This window comes from Zalophus californianus, chromosome 9 (assembly GCF_009762305.2).
Source record: "Zalophus californianus isolate mZalCal1 chromosome 9, mZalCal1.pri.v2, whole genome shotgun sequence".
Classification (NCBI taxonomy): Eukaryota; Metazoa; Chordata; class Mammalia; order Carnivora; family Otariidae; genus Zalophus; species Zalophus californianus.
The window spans coordinates 108,104,018-108,122,860 of record NC_045603.1 but is presented as its reverse complement, the minus strand read 5'-3'; the positions used below and the strand labels follow the sequence as shown (position 1 = coordinate 108,122,860).

At 36.9% G+C, this 18,843-nt stretch overlaps 1 protein-coding gene across 4 annotated transcripts in view; it reads right to left on the bottom strand.

Moving 5' to 3' along the window:
- The window catches only part of CUL2 (cullin 2), a 102,439-nt gene extending 84,763 nt beyond the window's left edge, over positions 1–17,676 (bottom strand). The window contains exons 1-2 of one of the 4 annotated variants that reach the window (XM_027594887.1): positions 17,261–17,419; positions 16,688–16,844 (exon numbers count right to left, since the gene is read on the bottom strand). The gene's annotated coding sequence lies outside the window, so the exon portion shown is untranslated. Of the gene's footprint in view, positions 1–16,687; positions 16,845–16,975; positions 17,125–17,260; positions 17,420–17,501 lie in introns of those variants that run through there. The other 3 variants (XM_027594885.2, XM_027594884.1, XM_027594886.1) reach the window with 3 other exon arrangements.
- Positions 17,677–18,843: the final 1,167 nt, after the last annotated feature.

Here is an 18,843-nt window from a genome sequence, read left to right as displayed (position 1 = left end):
GATATATAAAATGCAGTATATCCATACAATGAATTATTCCACATGTAAGAGAATGAACTACTATAGATGTTACAAAATGGATGAACCTCAAAAACATACTAAGCGAATGAAGTTGCTCAAAAAAAAAAAGGTCGTCTGAATGCATTCTATGCTATACATGTTATATATTCAAGCATTACTAACCTTCGACCTACAAGTCAGCAAAATCCAGACTGTAGGAAACTAACTGGATAACCAGTTGGAAAGTCTTTAAATTTATCAAGAGCCACACTGGAAGCTGGAAGGTAATATAAAGTTATGCCTTCAAAATTCTCAGGGAAAATGGCTAACCACCTAGAATTCTCTTATCAAGAGTGGTATCAATTTACTTCCCACACAGCCTTTTTTCACAGGAAAATAGAAGATATATTCTACCAGGAGGGAATGAAACAAACCAAGAAAGACTTGGGATCCCAGAAACAGAGGGATCTAACAAAGGAGGAACAGGAATTTCTCAGAAGAGCAACTATACAGAGTTTAAAAACAACCTGTCCAGAGAGACAGATAAGAATAAAGGGCTCCAGGAGAGTTATCCCCAAGAAATGGGGAAAGAGGAACTAATAGATTGTCTCAGGTGTCAACAAACTTTTCTTGTAAAGGAGTAGATACTTTAGGCTTTGAGAGCCATTTAGTCTCTGTTACAACTAACTCAATTCTGCATTGCAGCACAAAAGCAGCCACAGACAATAAGCAAATGAATGAGCATGGTTGTGTTCCAATAAAACTTTACTTACAAAAAACAGGGAGAGGGAAGGATTTGGCCCCTGAGCCGTATTTTGACTCCATCCCTTCCTTCCTCACCCCTGCCCACTTTGCATAACATGTTTGGACACTGCAAGGAGTTAGCAGCTCTGGTGGAGAATAAGGGGATAATTTAGGTAGATCACATTAAAAACTAAGCAAAAGATTAAGCAAATATTTCCTAGTTATGGCACAAAAAGCCTGAATCATAAAAGAAAAAGCTGATAAAAAACTGGACTTCATCAATATTAACAACTTCTGGTCTTGGAATAAAATAACGCTGGCAAGAAAATGATAAATATATAGCAAAGATAGTGGATTATTGCTTATAAAGGTAGTTATAAAGGTTAAAAAACAAAAGTAGTAAAAATAACTATAACTGTAATAATTGGTTAAGCAATACACAAAATAAAAGGATGTAAAACATGACTTCAAAAACATAAAATGTGGGGGAGAGTAAAAATGAAGATAGAGTTTTAGAATGCGCTCAACCTTAAGTTGTTATCAACTGAAACAGTTACAAATGTAAGTTGTTATATGTAAGCCTCATGGTAACCATAAAGCAAAACAAAAGATACACAAAAGATAAAGATACACAAAAATAAAGAAAAAGGAATTTAAGCACACCAGTAAATAAAGTCATCAGACCACAAAGGGAGAGAGCAAGGAAAGAAATGAATGAAGAGGAGCTACAAAACAGCCAGAATACAATTAACAAAAAAATGGCAGTAAGTGCATACCTATCAGTTACTTTAAATGTAAACGGACACAACTCTCCAACCAAAAGACAAAGAGTGACAAAATGGATTTAAAAACAAAAACAAGACTCATCTATATGCTGCCTATAAGAGACTCACTTCAGATATAAGGATACACACAAACTGAAGGTGAAGGGATGGAGGATAGTCCTTGCAAATGGAAACAAAAAGAAAGCTGGGATAGTTATATTAGACAAAATCAATAAGGAAACAGCAACCTTAAACATGTTAGACCAGATAGACTTAATAGAAATATATAGAACATTCTATCCAAAAGCAACAGAATACATTCTTCTCAAGTGCACATGGAATATTCTCCAGGACAGATCATAAATTAGGCCGAAAAATAAATCTTAATAAATTTAAGAAGACTGAAATCCTATCAAGCATTATCTCTGACCACAATGGCATAAAACTAGAAATCAGTATTAAGAAGAAAACTGGAAAATTCACAAATACATGGAGATTTAACAACATGCTACTGAACAACCAAAGAGTCAAAGAAGAAATCAAAAGAGAAATAAAAAAAGACGGAAAGGGGTAGAAAATGAAAAATACAACATACCAAAACTTGTGGGATGCAGCAAAAGCAATTCTAAGATGGAAATCTGTAGCAATAAATGCCTACAACAGGAAACAAGAAAAATCTCAAATAAATACTAGCTTCACACCTCAAGCAACTAGGAAAAAAGGAGCAAAGGAAGGCCAAAGTTAGCAGAAGGAAGGAAATAGCAAAGATCAAAATGGAAATAAGTGAAATAAAGACTAAAAAGATAATAGAAACGATCAATGAAACTAAGAGCTGGTTCTTAGAAAAAATAAACTAAATTGACAAACCTTTAGCTAGACTCACCAAGAAGAAAAAACGAACTCAAAATCAGAAATGAAAGAGAAGACATTATAACTGATACCATGGAAATATAAAGTATCGCTAAGAAATGACTATGAACAAATAATATGCAAACAAATTAGATAATGTATAAAAAAAACGGGTAAATTCCTAGAAACATACAACTTACCAAAACTGAATTATGAAGAAATAGAAAATCTAACCAGACTGATTACTAGTAAGGTTGCATAAGTAATCAAAAACCTCCCAGCAAACAAATGTCCAGGATCAAATGGTTTCACTAGTAAATTCTACTAAACATTCAAATAATTGATACCAACTGTTCTCAAACTCTTTCAAAAAAATAGAAGAGGAAGGAACCCTTCCAAACTCGTTTTACATGGCCAGTATTACCCTGATACCAAAATGAGACAAGGATGCCACAAGAACAGAAAATTATAGGCTGATATCCCTCATGAACATAGATGCAAAAATCCTCAACAAAATATTAACAAACCAAATTCAACAATACATGAAAAGGATCATACACCAAGATCAAGTGGGATTTATTCAACATCCTGAACTCAATCAGTGTGATAGACCACATTAAGAAAATCAAGGATAGGGACGCCTGGGTCGCTCAGTTGGTTCAGCATCTGCCTTCAGCTCAGGTCATGATCCCAGGGTCCTGGGATCAAGTTCCACATCGGGCTCCCTACACAGCAGCTCCCTGCTCCCTCTGCCCCTCCCCCCATGCTCACTCTCTCACCCTCTCTCGTGCTCTTTCTCCCTCTCTCTCTCGAAAAAAAGAAAATATTTTAAAAATCAAGGATAAAAATCATATGATCATCTAAATAGATGCAGAAAAAGCATTTGGCAAAATTTAACATCCATTTATGAAAAAAACTCAACGAAGTGCGCTTAAAGGGAATGTACCTCAACACAATAAAACCCATATATTACAAGCCCATGGCTAACAGTGTAATCAACAGTGAAAAGCTAAAAGCTTTAAGACAAGGTATCTACTCTCACTACTTTCATTCAACATACTATTGAAAATCCTAACCACAGCAATTAGACAAGAAAAGTAAAAGGCATCCAAATTAGAAAAGAAGTAAAACCGTCACTTTTTGCTGATAACAATATTATATATAGAAAATCCTAAAGGCTCCACCAAAAAACTATTAAAAATAATAAACTAATTCAGTAGTGTTGTAGGACACAAAATCAGTATACAAAAATCTGTTGTATTTCTATACTCTAATAACTAACTACCAGAAATAGAAATTAAGAAAACAATCCCATTTACAATTGCATCAAAAAGAATACCTAGGAATAAATAACCATAGAAGTAGAAGACCTGTACACTTAAAAATATAAGACACTGATTGAAGAAAACACAAATGAAAAGATATTCCATGTTAAAACGTCCATACTACCTAACACAACCTACTGAGTCAATGCAATCCCTATCAAAATTCCAATAGTATTTTTTTTTCCACAGATAGGAAAAAAAATGATAAAATCTGTATGGAACAAAATAACACAAAATCATAGATACAGAGAACAGACTGGTGGCTGCAGAAGTGGGGAGTAAAGGGTGAACAAATAGGTGAAGGGGGTCAAAAGGTACAATCTTCCAGTTATAAAATAAGTCCTGGGGATATGATGTACAGCATGATGACCACAGTTAATAATACCATATATTACATACTTGAAAGATGCTAAGAGAGTAAATCTTTTAAAAGTTCTCATCACAAGAAAAATTTTTTTCTAACTATGTAACAGATGTTAACTATACATACTGTGGTAATCATTTGGCAATATATACAAATACTGAAATCATTATGTTGTAAACCTGAAACTAATATGTTATACGGCAATTATACCTCAATAGAAAAAAAAATGAACAGAAAGAAAATGAAAAGCTGCAGCCTGGGAGCAAATATTTGTGAGATGTAGATCTGATACAGAACAGATATACAACACACATACAGGATTAGTACCCAGAACTCTCAAAGAACTCTCTGTAAAGAACGCTCAAAGCTCAGTAATAAAAAAACACAATCCAATTAAAAACTAGCCAAAAGACCCAAAGAGTTCAGAAACATTGATAGCAAATGAGTACATAAAAGATGTTCAACATCATTAGTCATTAGAAAAATGCATATTAAAGATACCACTGCACACCTACTGTAATGGGTCAAAAATCTGACAGAATCAAATGATGAGTATGTGGAGCAACAAAAACTCTCATTTGTGCAAGTGGGAATTTAAAATGAAATAACCACTTAGGCAGTTTCTCTTAAATATACACCTTTCATTTAACCCAGCAATCCCCCTTTTGAGTATTTATACAGTAGAAATAAAGATACAGATTTACAAAAAAACCTAAACACAAATTTTCACAGCACCTTAATTCGTAACTGCCCCAAACTGGAAACAACCCAAATGTCCATCAACTGGTGAATGGAAAAACAAAATATGGTGCATCCATGCTGTGGTATACTATTCAGCAATAAAATGGAATAATTACTGATATATGGACAATAGATGATTCTCAAAAGCATTAGCTAAGTGAAAGGAAAGACTCATTTGACTAAATACTGTAAGATTCAATTTACATTACATTCTGGGAAAGGCAAAAATACATGGACATACATCAGAACACTGATTGTCAGAGGCTCAGAAAGACTACAAAAGAGCAATAGGAAACTTATGGGGTGATATTAATTGTGGTGGTACTTACAGGATCATATAAGTTTGTCAAAATTCAAAGAAGATATTTTTCTATGTCTAAGTTATACTTCCATAAACCTGACTCCTCAAACTCCAGATGTCCATCCTTCTGCAGTATTCCACATCTCAGTAAATGATGATATCCAGAGTTCCTCAAGCCAGAAATTTTATTAGTCATCTTGATTTCTCTTACTCTCCTCTACAAATCAATCCAATCAATAAGTCCTGTCACCTCTATCTTCTAACCATTTCTTGAATTCACCCACTTCTTCCCATTCCCATTGATATCACCCTAATCCAAACCACCGCCTCTTACCTGATCACTGCCATAGCTTCCTAAGTGAGTTGCCTGTATCCTTTGACCCCTTGATACATGTCACATACCATAACCAATGTAAACTTGCCAAAATGCAAATCTGATTATTTCATACACTCTGCTTAAAATTCTTCGAAGACTCTAACTTACAATCTTTAGTATGTATCATATATTAACAAAAAAAATTCTGTTATCTAATTTATCACTGACATCTTTCCCATAAAAGTTGGTAAATATTTTAATAATATTCTGATGACAAAGATTTTAAAACAAGTTATCAGTTTTAAGAGAATAGCTAAGTAACCTACGGTAAAGATGAGTATAAAAAAGTAATCAGGAAAATCAAACTGATGAGCTATCTACATTTCCAATAGAAATGTTCTAAAATCTCTTTTAGGTTTTCTCCTCACTACACATACTTCATTCCTCAGAACACTAAAAGCTGACCTGTCACTAAGAATCTTAACTTTCCAGTGAGTTTTAGGTTTCTGACGCTGAAAGAGAGCTCCAAATGAACATGCTACTACCTAAAGTATGATGTGTTAACATAGCCTGACAAAATTGTTTTAAAAACAAATTTATGAAAAATAGCAGAAATAAAAAACATATAACTTTGCCAAGATCAGAAGGATCTTAATTTGAAGCAGTATTGTTCTTCATTTGGACATTTTTTTTTTAAGATTTTATTTATTTATTAGAGAGAGAGAGCAGAAGTAGGCAGAGCGACAGGCAGAGGGAGAGGGAGAAGGCTTCCCACTAAGCAGAAAGCCCGATGCGGGGCTTGATGCCAGGACCCTGGGATCATGACCTGAGCCGAACAAATGCTTAACCGACTGAGCCACCCAGGCACCCATGAACATTTTTCATATAAAGAACTGTTTTGGATAATTACATTTCAGCAGGTAAAGAAGTAATAGAACCTCAAAACATTCCATTTTAGGTACACAATTGACATATATATTAGATAAATATTTTATTTGCAGTATAAACTATTTTTGGAAAATGTATAACCACGTTTAACATCTTGAGGAAGGTGACTATAGCTTAACTACTGATAAATGCTTTAATATGCCACTTTTTTTTTTTTTTAAGATTTTATTTATTTATTTGACAGAGAGAGACACAGCAAGAGAAGGAACACAAGCAGCAGGGGTGGGAAAGGGAGAAGCAGGCTTCACACGGAGCAAGGAGCCCGATGCAGGGCTTGATCCCAGGACCCTGGGATCATGACCTGAGCCAAAAGTAGACACTTAACAACTGAGCCACCCAGGTGCCCCAGTATGCCATATTTTTTCACTTCCAAAAGTATGATTTATGAATAATGTAAAAGGCTAAACACATAATACTGTGATTCTCTTTTTTAAAATGTATTTGAGAGAGAGTCCATACACACACGTGCATACACACGTGGGGGGAAGGGGTAAAGGGAGAGGTAGAGAGAGTCTCAAGCAGACTCTGCACTGAGAGCGGAGCCCCATGCAGGGCTTGATCTCATGACCTTGAGATCATACCTAAGTAAAAAGCAAGAGTCGGAGGCTTAACCAACTGTGCCACCCAGGTGCCCCGTGACTCTCTTTTTAGTAAAAAAAACAAAACTAAACTACCAAATGATGACTTATTTCAGTATTGATCACTACTGACAATAATTTGGTCATTCCAAGAATTACCAATAATATAATACTGGGGCCTAAATTAATTTCAGATAGTCAATATACCATAGTTAGTTTTTCAGATGCCATTTAATGGGCTTAGAGCAGGTTATATTCTAATTAATATCATTATAATTAATATAATTTGAATACTTAAGGCCCAATACAGAACATTAACTTTGCAGTATTTTCCACTTCCATAGGAAATGCTTCCTCTACTACACACTGACTAAAAATGCTGTCATTTCATATAAAATAAGCTATAAGATTGCATCTAAACAATTTCATCTTACTGTATTCAAATGAGTGAGCCAATAGATAGAGCCAAAAGATATCTTTGTTACTTGATGAGGCATAGGGTACAATGCTTTTTGTTGCAGTAAGATTTGATCCATGGAGCTCTAAGTACTCCACAAATGTCATTTCCATCTTATGTTAAAAAAGGAAAAAAAAAGACAAAGTAGGGGAAAAACGGTAAAGAGAAATACAGCAGTCTCTCATCAATCTCAGTTGGCAAAACGTACATTGCAGGAAGAAAACAAGGCCATAAGTCTCAAAAAAAGGGAGGACAGTGGGGAGTAAGGAATGTATTTATGCTACAATAAGTAAGTTATAGAAGGCAAGTGCTTCCAAAATAAACCCACCTGACCAGAATTAAAGACCCTTCTCTCGTCAAAGAACTTGAGATTCTCCCCAAAGTCTCTACAGACTGTACCTTTTTTTCTCAAGTTTTCACATTGCTCTTATCAGCATGAAGTTTAATGTCCCTTTTACTAGCTTTCTCACTTTTTTCTTAATAATTTAGGCAAGGAATTTAAGACACAAACCAGCCTTAAAAAAAGAAAAAGAAAAAAGAAAAGAAAAAGAAAACCATTCTCATATACTTATCTCAAATGAGTTAGAGAACTTGAATTTGTCTAACTCCCTCAAAGGTAGGCAAGCTCACACTGGCATGCATGCTAAACAAAGCTGTGACCAACCAGCCTTTTCACAAATAATTACAAGATCCAGAGCACAATTCCTAGACCTGATCTTCTACCCAAATATTAAAAAGGGTTACCCTAATCCTCCTGTCTTTGCACTACCCAAAGAATTGCAATATTTGTTATCCTATTCTTTTGAGAGCTAAATTAAATCACATATATTTAAAAATCTTGGATTTAAATCTTTTCTCACAAATACAGGCTAAGATGCTAAGATTAATAGTAATTTGCTTTATCTGATTTGTTTGTTATGGGTTACCTAGCTTTTTTGGAGGAGGGGATCACATACTAATCAGTTTCTACTGGTTCATTATTAGCTAGAATAAAATTCAGAGTCTTTGCTTCATCTTCCAATTCCTATCAACTTTATCACTATTTCTCAACTGGTCCTTTTTTCCATTCACATTAATATACTTGTGAGCTGCTAAATATATTAATTCCCACTTAAATCCTGGCACAGCTACAGAAGACAGAGACACGGAAGAATAAGAAAAGGTGATACAGCTATGGAGGGTACACATCTTTGCTGACCACCTCCTGTTTAAAATTCCAAAAACAGCATGGACAACACAACCTCTTACAATCCCATTCTTTCACTTAAGTGTCCCTTAAGGTAAAGAATAAAGACAATCCAGTGGCACCTGGGTGGCTCAAGTCAGTTGAGCATACGACTCCTGATTTGGGCTTGGGTCGTGATCACAGGGTCGTGGGACTGAGCCCCATGTCAGGCTCTGTGCTCGATGGAGAGTCTGCTTCTCTCTCTCCCTCTGCCCCTCCCCCTGCTCTTGCTTGCTCTCTCTCTCTCTCTCAAATAAATATTAAAATTAAATATTAAAAAAATAATAAAGAAAATCCAACACAGCAAGTTATAAAAAAAAATGCAAAATAATGACACCAATTTTCCTACAGGAGGGACCCTAAGCAGGATGTACTTTGCCCATTCCTTACAATCATAACAGCATCTAATTAGAGTTGTCAATAATAATAATAATAGTAATAATGATGATAGCAAATCTTTATTGGCTGCATATATTCCAGAAACCATGCTAAATACATTTTAAACATTATCTCATCAATTCTTCAGAATAACCCTAAAATGGCTATTATCATTCTCCCTGTTTTAAAGATGAAGAGATTGACATTTAGAAAATTTGGGTATATTAACTAGCAATCCCTGAATCTGAATCCAGATTCATCTGGCTTCAAGATGAAGCTCTTATCTACTGTCCTCTACTGCATTTATTATTTGCCACTGTAGAAACTAGAGTTGGCTCAGAGGAAGTGGATGGGATGATAGTTCAGCCTTCTAGAAGAAGGCAAGTCCCACCTAAAAAGCTGAATGTCTTAGCATGATGGAGGAAGTTTCTGCCAGATGTCAAAACATAAGAAAGAGGGGCACCTGGGTGGCTCAGTCAGTAGAGCATGTGACTCTTGATCTCAGGGTCAACTCTTGATCTCAGGTTGAGAGTTCAAGCCCAACACTGGGAGTAGAGTTTACTTAAAAAACAAAACAAAACAAACAAGCTATGAGAAAGAAAGAGAGGAAGGAAATAAGGAAAATACTGGTCTCAAAAATGAAAAGGGGTGAATCAAGACTAATAATTCTAAACTGGCCCTGTCAATGACAGTGTGATCCTAGGCTAGCTGCTATTTCACTTTCTCTATCTGCACAACGTAAAAACAGTATAAAAAGACAATATTTATAAATACATCTCAAGTTTGCTGGACAATGCTAAGTTTAGGTAGTATTATTTTCTACTCTTTTCTGTAATTTAAGTTTTCCATCCATGTTTTTGAATCTAATGAAGACCAAAACTATACCATTGCTGAAATCTTTATGCCTTTACCTTTCTCATACTTTATTCCCATACATCAATTTAAAAGGCTTTCTTTCACTCTATTTTTCTCATAAGCAGTTCATTTTAATGTTCACCTGTTTCAGATAGGAAAAAATTCAATTCCTTTCATCATAATGCCACACAAGTTTCTTAATCCTCAATTACCTTCTTTATAACTGATTTTTAGCCCTCTAAAATTTAACTTCCAAGCTAGTCAAAGTTCGGAGATAACTAAGTGCCAACATAAAGCATCTATTGATAGTCCACACAAAAGAAACTGTCCTTACTTACATTATATGCAAAATTTAACTCAAAATGGAAGATCTATACTTAAGATCTAAACATATAAAAACAGAAAACTCATACAAGAAAACACAGGGGAAAAGCTTTGACGTCGGATTTAGGAATGATTTCTTGGATATGATAGCAAAAACACAAACAAAAGAAAATACAGATAACTGGTCTTCATCAAAATTTAACTTTCATGCATCAGAGGACACATCAAGAGTGAGACAATCCACAGAATGAGAGAAAACATTTACATCTCATGTCCAAAAAGAGATTAATACCCAGAGTATATAAAGAATACCTTAACAACAAATTTTTAAATGGGCAGAAATCCTGAATAGACATTCCCCCCAAAGACACACAAATGGCCAACAAGCACATGAAAAGATGCTCAACATCACAAGTCATTAGGGAAATGTAAATCCAAAATACAATGAGATACCACTTCACACGTGGTAAGATGTCTATTATCACAACAAGCAAAGATGCCAAAAATGAAAAATGGTGAGGATGTGGAGAAATTGGAATCCTTGTGTAATGCTGGTGGGAAATGTAAAATGGCGCAGCCACCACGGAAAACATTTCAGCAGGCCCTCAAAAAACTAAATACAGAATTACCATATGAGAGCACCAATTGCCAATTGCCCTTCCAGGTATATACCCAAAGGAAATGAAAAGCAGAGAATGAGAAAGATAACTTGTGTTAGAATGTTCACTGCAGCATTATTCACAATAGCCAAAAGGTGGACAGAACTCAAGTGACCATTAACAGAAGAATGGATAAGCAAAATGCAATACACATAAAAGGAATATTAATAATTCATAATAAAGGAGTAAATTCTGATACATGGTACAAAATGGATGAACCCCCAAAACAGTATGTCAAATAAGATATACCAGACACAAAAGAACCAATACTGTATGATCTTCCTCTTATAAAGTACCAAAGGAGACAAATTTATAAAGACAAAAAGTAGCCTATAGGTTACCAGCTGCTGGCAGGAGAGGCAATGGTGAGTTATTGCTCAATGGTTGCAGTTTCTATTTGGGATAATGAAAAAGTTTTGGAAATAGTGGTGATGGTTGTGAAGACACTGTGAGTACAATCACTGCTAGTAAACTCTACACTTAAAAATGGTTACAATGGGAAACTTTGTTATGTATATTTTACCACAATAAAAAAAATACAGAAAAAGGTAGTGTCCTTGTAAGTGTTTAAAATCCAGATCATATGAACAACAAAGTTCTGATGCAAAAGAAAGTATCTGAATCTCAGTGCAAAGTGATCTCTAAAAAATTTTAAATGTAATTAAAACAATACTTAGAACTATGAAGACAAAATGTGATTACTTTTCGTTTATACAGACTTTTACCAAATAAAAGAAATATTTTGAAAGCTTAACATGTTTCTTAAGGTTCAGGACTATTTGGGGATCTTCTTGTTACATTCATTATTCTGGTAACTTCATACCAAAGTATGTTCTATTTCTCACTGTCAGAAAATAGTAATTATAAACAAAGGGGGACGGCTAGCATAAACTCTACAGTGTCTGGAATCAGAGTTATCAGTATGAACTCGTGGTTTAATAACACAGATAAAAAGATACAGAAATAAACATGGATGTTTGTGTATGTGTGGATTCATGTGTACACATACATTTATTTCTAGCTCTGTCTGCTGAGAGGGCCTAATAGGAGCAATGGCACCTCAGTAGCAATAAGCACACATCACATCCAGAACTTGGTTTCTAAATATCATCTCCAATAGAAGGAACCAGAGCTCCTTGGACAAGTGACTGATTCCAGGGTCTCGGCAGAGAAATATAAGATAAACCTAGAAAGTGTTATCATGCCAGAAAAGAAGTACTTTCCTAAAGAAAAGACCAAGGGGGCATACTGAAAAGACAAAGAGCCAACCTGAAGACCACACCTGGAACAATCTGAGCAACAAAATAATGACAGCATTAAATATATTATAAACCATAGAATAAAACAAATATCTATGACTCAATACTAATATAAACAAATTACTAAAAAAATAAATAAGGGGCAGTTCTTCCCTACAGAAAAATTCCAATCAATAAATGTAGAAGGAAATGAGTAGAATAAAATCACCATCAGGCAAACACCACTATTTTAATTTTTACAGGCAAGATCTACCAAAGAATACTGAAAACAACTGGGCAAAATTTGAGAACTAGGATATCTGCACAGTTTCAAAGAATCTTCCCAAGATACCTTGTAATTACAAAGAGAAAAATGGTGACTTTACAAGTAGAGAAATTTGACAGACATGAGGTCCACCAAATGAGAATTAATATCATCTCAAATAGGATATACTGACATCCTATACTCAACACTACTAATGTTGAATGTAGGACTCAACATTACACTCAACGTTACTTCTATAGTATTTTTGCCAAAAATGCAAAACTTCAATAAATCAAGAAAACATCAGACAAACCCAAACTGAGAGACATTCTACAAAATAAATGACCACACGCTCATCACAAGCGTGAAGCTCATGAAAGAAGAGAAAAGACTATCACAGATCAGGTAAGATTAGGGAGACACAACAACTAAATGCAATGTGGGATTCCTGAAAGAGAAAAAGGATGTTATTGGAAAAACTGGTGAAATTCAAATAAGGTCTGTAGTTTAATTAATAGTATTGTACCAATGTTAATTTCTGGTTTGATCACTGTGCTCTGGTTGCATAAGTTATTAACATTAGGGAAAGCTGGGTGAAAGGTACCTGGGTGAAGGTATATTTTTCAAAATGAAAAAAATTTTTTTTTAAGTATCCTATTATACATTCTCTCCCTCAAGTGAGTTAAAACAAAGTTGAGAAATTCAAGAAGTATTTACACAGGGTAGGTAAATCCAACATTTCAATATTTGAAAAGCAACCTACGTTGAAACAAGACTTAAGTCATTAAGAGATACTTATGTATTTACAGGTGCTAGAGATGCTGCCTTCAAGAAACTTACAGCTGGTAAGAGAAACAAAAACGATAAATAGTCAACTTTGTTGATAAAAAAAATTCTGACACACACACAATCAGGCTATAATCCAATGATTAAATAACAAGAGTAACATCATTTATGATGTTAAAGTATGTAAGTGAAAATCATTTAGATAACTAAAATCTTCAAATAGAACATTAATACTTATACATTTACAGAATTTAAGTTAGTTTAACACACTCACTACACATACTTCAAATAGTAGTCATACATAATTAGTGTCTAATGCTTCAAAAAGTACTATTAAATATTTTCCATCTAAGATTATATTTCTCCAACCTAAAAACTAGTAGCTTAATCTCCAGCAAAAAAGAATATAAGAGAAGTAAAGATAACAAAAACGACCACAAAAATAAAACCAAACCAAACAATTCTTAAGTCAGAACAATCTCAGGGGTGCCTGGATGGCTCAATCAGTTAAGCATCTGCCTTTGGCTCAGATCATAATCCCAGGGTCCTGGGATCAAGCCCTGCCTTGGGGTCCCTGCTCAGAGGGGAGCCTGCTTCTCCCTCTCCCTCTGTGCTCTCCTTCTCTCTCTCAAGTAAATAAATAAAATCTTTAAAAAAAGAACAGTCTCAGAAAAAAACAGGTAGATAAAGCTACATAGCAAGTCACTGGCTAAAGACAGCTAACTGAAAATCAAAATGTCAAAACCAATATATAAAGCATTATAAATTCATTAAAAAATATTCCATCGTCCCTCCTCCAGGTAGGTCAATCAACAGGGTTCAACTGCTCCCCAAAAGTTGTAGAAGATGCTAATGATTTTAACACTACTCACTGTCTCAAAACTTTTAAGGATCAAAAGACCTACACTGTTCTAGTATCTCTAATAAGCCTTCCCAAACACAAAGTAGTAACATAGGATGACTCTAAACATTCTTAAAGATAATAATACAAGGATTATGCTAACATCTGCAATATAATAGAAACATTACTGTTAAGATTCAAACCCAGGCAAAGAGCCAGATCACTCTGAACAGATATTTTGATCAACTGATTACTGAGCAAGGATTCAGTCACACATCTCAAGTATCAAAAACTTGTTATAAATCTCCTAACATTCCAAATTTCTACATTCCCAGACTTAACAATAACCAGTCAAAAGTCTTCATAATATTAAGATTCCAGGGCTGGTCCTGTCTTCAATTTTCTTGAACTTAACTGACAGTATATACATGAAAACACTGCCTTCAATTATAATCAGACATTTTCAGGTTTATAACGAGAACAGGCAGATAAGAAAGGTGGAACACAAAAGAAACTTTTGTAAAAAGGCTCACAAAAAAGTAACAGCTCTTTAAACAACTCCATATCTGTAGGTCCAAAACTCAGAGAGCAGGGACCAACTTAGAAAATGCTGCAGTATTCCAGGGCTTTCTCCACTTCTCTCTACATTCTTTGCTTAGGTGGTCTCAACCTGTTTCATAACTTAAAACACCATTTCATACTCTAAAAAATACAAGGGGTCAAGGCAGGTGAAGTATGCTACCACTCCGGCAAAGTGGGGAGAAGAATATATACATATTTGCTTATATTATCTTTGGAAAAGTATGTAAGAAAACACGAACGCTGTTTAGCGCTACAAAAACTGGGTGTAACGGAAGACAAGAAATAGGGGAGATTTTCACTCTACCCCATCAAACATTTTAGATTTTGAATCACGTGAATGTAGTTTTTATTCAAAACATAAATAAACCAATAGGTAAGTGCTGATGACGCCCCATCTCCTTCTCTCCTCACTAGAATTTAAGTCCCATGAAGACAGATTTTTGTCTATTTTTTCACTACTATAGCCCCACGGCCAGGTCCACTGCTGGTGCCTGAAAAACATTTGAATGAATGACTTCTTAACCTCTTCACTAAACTCCAGATTGTATATCCACCTGCCTACTTCTCACCTCCACTTGAACATCTAACAGGTCCTACTTAACACGTCTACCTATCCAACCTTTCCCGCATATAACATACTTCCCTCACCGCCTTCTCATTACATGGCATCACCATCCTCCAGGTGAAGTCCAAAACCCAGGAGTCTCCCCTGTCTCAACCAACTGCACTTTCATGCAAGGCACAAGTTCAATCCATACTTTTAGCTCCAAAATATACCTCAAAAATCTTTAACTTGTCTCTAACACGCCAGTCACTACTCCAATCTACCACGGCCTTCTAACTGGTCTCTCTGCTTCTTTTCTCCTCTTATCCCATCTCCCCTGCAGTCAGATTGTAAATCAGACCAGATCACTTCAGTTTCACAAAAATTCCAAAATGTTTTCAATGTACTTTAAGAATAAAAGCCAAACTCTTTTGGACAATAAGACCTCACCAGATCTGGCACTTGGCTATGACCTAACTTACCCTCACTAAGGTCCACAGGCACTGAGCTTCTTTCAGCCTACTGACACCACCCCTGGGAACTTCCCTGTGCTATTCCCTCACATATTAATACTCTTCCCTCAGACTTCCAAAGGCTAAACTCTTCTGACTTTTCAGATATCAGGTTAAAGGTCACTTCAGACACGTCTTTCCCAACCACAGCATCTGAAATGGTCTTCTCTCAGTCACTACCACAACTTCCCATTTTATTTCCCTCATTGCACTTAATGATTCTCTGAAATTACTTTTATTTCTTATGTCTTATCTGTCTCTCCCTCTCCAACCAGAATTGAAGTTCCAGGAGGGCAGAACTTCACATCTTGCTTACTGTGGTATCCTTAATGCCTGTGATAATACTTGACATACAAACCAAGTACTTAATATTTAACTGATAGATAAGACAAAACTGACTTTAAAGAAGGCCCACAACGTTTAATTTAATGACAAACTGGTGAGGATAAAAGACATGGATAAACCATCTTAACTTTCATAAACCACTGAAAATCACCAGAGGATGGAGTGAAGTAAGATTATTTCAGATGCATCTGAACGTTCAAATACATAGGAAAGGTATGTTTCACACTCTATGTGCATGCACACTGTAGAAATGTTCCCCCCAATTATAAACAGCATCTAAAAAGAAAAAAGGGATAACTCAAAACACTGTGTCCCTTGTAATTTCACCTCTCACTCTTTTGGAAGGGTCTTCCAAACACTGTATTTGGGTAAAAGAGGCAAAGTATAACCAATTTGTCTGCCTTGGAAAGTAATGTGTGATTCTAAAGGGTAGTGTACAGCCTTTTGAGTGCTTTTAAATATCTATTAGGTAGTTGGTAGTCAATGAGAACAAAGTGATTATTTCCCAAATTTTACTGTGAATATACATTTGGGACAGATCTGGTTCGAAGATTTTTATATTGTCAAGTCAAAGCGCCTACAGTGTATGTTAATATCTTCAAATCTTATCTATTCTAGTTATCTAATCTAATTATGTTCAAAATGTAAACTTATACAGTGCCGCCCATCAACTGGTAATAGTAATCCCTGAGGGAAAGGGGATGATTTAACAGGAACACTGTGCAATTCACAGATGTTTTATTTACATGCACGTATCTGTGGGGTTGTAGGGAATGGTCCAGACTCCCTAGTGTGTAAGTGCTCTGAGGAGTCTAAGGATCTTATTTCACCAGACCCTAAGCGTAGAGACAGGTCTGGAGTGCACGTAGGTTACTCCTCCCCATAGCTATCAATCTTCGCTGTCTGCGGAAACAAAAGTGAAAACACTCGTGGTAAGGATGTAAGAGATTGATGCCCCCCCAACACACCCCCAAACACAGAGTTGTGTATCCGTGTGAGCTCGTAAACAAGCAGAAGAGTACACGCACTCTCACCTTCCCTCCTTCGGAAGAAAATGGGGCCGAGGGAGGGGCGGCCAAGGCCGGGTAGGGGAGGCCCGGGATCCAGTCCAGGGGGTGGCCGGGCTTAGGGGTCAGCGCTCCGGGGAGCCGGGGTCACTTACAGGACACCATCTTCCCTCGCCGCCCCCCTTCCATCCCTTTCCCTCCCCCCTCCTCGCCCCCAACTCCTTTCCTCCGCCCCATCCCCGCCACCCTTTAACCGGGAAGGGAAGTTTCCCGGCGCCTGCAGCCCGGCTCCCCGACCCTCAGCGGGGTTACCTTCTGCAGAAGCGGGACTAGGGACAGGGGACAAGGGGAGGGGGAGGCAGCCCGAAGGAGTGAAGGACGAAGCCCCCGGCGAGGAAGGTGGGCGGCGGCGGCTGTCAGCTCGCGTTCCCCAGCTCACAGCGCTGCCATTACTGTGCGCGGAGGCCGCCTCCCCGGCTGGCCGCCGCCACCCGCCCGGGAGACACGGGGGGTGGGGAGCGAAGCCCGGGGAGCCCGCGCGCCGGACGCTCACCTGCCACCGCGGGAACACAGCAAAGCTCAAGGCCGCCGCCGCTCCCGGACGGGACAGGGGCGGCGGGGAGAGGGGAAAGGGGAGTGGGAGGAGCTGGTTACGGGATCCGTAAAACAACCGTCCTCCGGAGCGCCCGGCTTTCCCCCCCCCCACCCTTCGGGCTCCTTCTTCCGCTACCTCCAAATTCCCCCTCGCAAAGCAATGGTAGAGTCCGCGTTACGGCAAGCGCAGAGAGCCCGATTTAGTGCCATTGCGAAAGGCCACGGAAATCAGTATTCGAAGTGACTCCTTGCGGCATTCCCTGTTAATGAGACAATCACGGTTCACTGAGCTCGAGCGACTCAGTACCCACCAAGTTTTGGCACTAGTAGTAACAATATGTCAGAAAGGTGTTTTCAACAAAAGTACTTTCCCTTTGAGTTGTTTCAGACCTATGTGAATATTCTGAGACCTACAATCTCCTTGCCAACTGTTCCATGGGCTTTTCAAATTGTCAAAAATGTATTAGCAAAACTATGTTCCCCTCTGACATACTCCTTTTCTAGTGGGTTTTTGTCTATAGATAAATTCTGAGACATAAATATTTTAAATAAAGGAACTTCTCTTCACAACCTTCATCACTGAGTCCCCGCCTCCCCAAAGCCCCCACCACATCAATCTAAAAGGTGTTAATTTCTTAATTTTAACCGGTAATGTTGACAAAAATGTAGGTTCACCCATCACTTCCTCGTATACACAAAACCGCAAGGAACAAAAGGCTGGCTTTATTCTTTATTTGCCTTTCATATCCACAAGATCTTAGAGGCTTGTTCTTCAAACGTCTTCCCTTCCAACCCTCTTTCTTAAAACTATTTGTACCAATCCTTTAAGGCCATTAAAAATCCTGTTTGCTTGCTTGTCCACGATTACAACTCTCTGATATTCTCAAATAAACCCATCTTTTGCTGGTAAAATAACTGGCAGTTTGATTTGTAAAGTTAATAACTTAAAGACTTTAGTGCTATTAATAAATGGGACTTTTTGATAATGATGAGATATGTCAAGGTATGAGCGATCTACATGACACAGTGAACCAATATTTTCCAAATGACCAATGCAGGCCATTAAAAAATCATTCATGGATAAAAAATCCATTCAAAGAGCCAGATAGACCAATGGATAGATCAATATATGCATGTGCGTGTGTGTGTTTGTGTGTTGCACACACATAAAAACAAAGTACAAAAGATTCCTTGATATGGTTTCAGATTCTTCATTACAAATAATCTTTAAGAAATTATCACTTATCAAATTTTCTGTAACATCAGAGAAGAATATCCACACTTAACTGAAAAGACTATTA